The sequence below is a fragment of the Lactuca saligna genome, chromosome 9 (assembly GCF_052625555.1).
Source record: "Lactuca saligna cultivar CGN05327 chromosome 9, ASM5262555v1, whole genome shotgun sequence".
In the NCBI taxonomy this organism is placed as follows: domain Eukaryota; kingdom Viridiplantae; phylum Streptophyta; class Magnoliopsida; order Asterales; family Asteraceae; genus Lactuca; species Lactuca saligna.
This window is the reverse complement of record NC_136425.1, coordinates 177,167,885-177,170,968: the sequence shown is the minus strand read 5'-3', so window position 1 is coordinate 177,170,968 and position 3,084 is coordinate 177,167,885.

Here is a 3,084-nt window from a genome sequence, read left to right as displayed (position 1 = left end):
CACAAATGATATATATATATATACACACACACACACACTAGCCGTCTACCCGCGCAAAGCGGCGGACGGCGAATAATTTGATCTCTTTAGAGTTAAAACCATTTTGCGTTCACTTCGAGAAATGAATATTAAATGACATTTATTTTTCAAGAGCATTACCATACCATATTAAGGGGGTGTTTGGCTAAGCTTTTTTAAAACAACTTATTAGGTTCCATATCACTATAAGTTAAAAAAGTGTTTGGATTAAAATAACTTATTCTGGTGGGGAACCTCTAATACGTCATTTTTTCATAAGTTACCCTACACTTACTTATTAACTTATAAGCTAATAAACTAATAAGCAATAAGTTTTTTTGCCAAACACCCCCTAAATGGTTATTACTTCCATTTATACATACCCAAACCACTTGTACTGTTTATCATCATCTTTTTTTTTTTCGTTTTCCTTAATTCCTTTATTAATTTAATGTCCTACTAAGTAACATGCTAAAATATATAAATAATAGTTTATAAAAATAAACCTTTAGAATATCAGGTGTTGTGATTCAAAAGTCGATAAATATGTCTTTGAGAATGCCAAAATACTCAGGTATCAACTTGTTCATTGTGATTTTAAACCAAGTTTCGTCACAAATTAAAATATTTTCAACGATGGTATGTAATTTAAGGATTCATATTGATTGAGGTTCTTGAAACCTTAAAATATTGAACAAAATCTATATAGAACCTTATAATAAGGACAATAATCACCGTAATTAGGAAGTCCATGTGATGAAACTTGATATTATAAGGACCAATGATGAAAAAGTTTCATTTTTAGACTAAACAAGATGAAAAATATACAAATTACCTTAATCACGTCAAATCTTGTGTTTAACCGTTCTTTATTGCAAAAATAAGATGCCAAAATATACAAACTAATGATAATACAATGCTCTAACTGACCCTCTTGGTTGAGTTCTTTGAACCTGCAAAGCCAACACATTAAAGAAACATAGTAAAAACCTTTTTAGGAACAAAGATGATATAATAAAGCCTTCACCCAATATATTTATAAGATAAAAATACAAAAAGTTAAAAATGATGAAATCAATTATAAGTAAGGATTAAAATAAAAATCTGTTAAGAAACAGTCATCTGCAGGAGGGATATTTGAATCAACATGTATTTTTTAATGGTTTCAAATTTTGAATTATCCGAAATTCAGGGAAGGAGATAGAATTTGTTGAGAAATATAAGGATTCAAAACACAGGTTAAAATTTAATATTATTTTATTGATGACTACTTGTACTATTAGCTAATAATTTGAACGTCTTAAAAAATTATATTATTATATTCAATCTATTTTTAGAAATAGTGAGATTTCTTTTATAAGATAGTAATATATATATATATATATATATATATATATATATATATATATATATATATATATATATATATATATATATATAATATTCATTACATATATGGTTGCACACAAATTTAAAATATAAGGCTATTTTTATCGTTAAAATCCATATAAACTAGATTGGATTTATTTATTATTCTAGAAATGTATTATCAATAATAGAAACCATGTCGAGATTAATTATTTAAGGTTTCATGTTCAAGTTGGTGAAATTCTATGGTTTTTACGAAACTGGTTCCTCATTTGAGTATAATAGCATTCAAAATGGACTTGGAAGAGAATCATAAGTTTTTAGTTCAAAATACATAGCTATTAAGCATAATACCATTTAAACTTGCTAAATAAACATGAACGTATCGTACAATAGGTCTAAGTTATAATAACGTTCACGACGATGGACATACAATTATTGACCTATTTTACCAATTGTTACATAAATCATTTCAAACAATTTTGACATGTATGCCATGTTGGAAAAATATTACCAAGTACTTACCTCAAGAAGTTAGGCTATTATAACTTTTAACCTTGCCTTTTCCTTTATCCAACTCCTTCTTCAAGCCTATTGAATTTTCCAATATAACCATTCATCAATCAATACATGTAATCCGTATATGTTGGTTATTTATATATGACCAATGTCACAATTCTACCTTATGCCTTTCAAAAATATTCATATGGTGTCAACATTCCTTTTCTTATATTGTATGATCATTGTCATAAATTTATTCAAGCTATAAAATTCCATGGCTAAGGGTATAATTTAATCTGTGTCCAATGTCTAAATGTTCACTTTGTACAATAGGAATATGTTTCAACATAATTTGAATCCATTGTGTTATCTTAACTAATAATTAAGGGTACAACTCAATAAATACTATAACACTCATTACTTGTACAATTCTATTTTTATGAAATGTGAACCTTTGACATCAATAATCTTGTATTTATATCCCAAGTATCTTATTTCATACCATGACATAATCATTACATAAATATCTAAAAACATGTTAATACTATCATAAAACATGTTTACTTACTCTCACCTTTATTTCAACTCATCTCCAACATACAAGATATTTAGTAAAATCTATGATTTATAAAAATGCTTCAAATCTATTAAACACTAACATGTAAAGTTTACAGAAACCTTATATACCTTTAATTCAAGAGTATTATGCTTAATATTGAATTTCTCTTTTGAATCCCTTTGTTCTAATTCAATTGACCATACACATAGTAATCGCACCTCAAGATACACACACTTAATTAAGGTTGGTTTTTGGAAGATAGTAGTAGAAAATACAAGTTGTTATTGCATAAAATGAATCTATTTATCCATTCTTTTCTCCAATAATGTGACCAAGTAGAAAGGCAAGAACAACGTTATTATGTCCGCGTGACATAAAACCTTAATGAATGGGACTTCATTGCAAATGTTTTTTACCTTGCTGAGTTCACCCTTGTATTAGAGTACCAGGCCAAACCACACCCTTCATTATTTACGAAATGACAAAAATTCCCTCGACAAGTATATGATATTTTGGAAGCCCATAACTTTCTCATTTTAAGTCTAATTTACCTAATTCTTTTTTGCATATTATTATTCCTTGTGATTTTAGCTACATTTTATCCAACAAGTCTTCTATATATTTAATCGATGTATGCA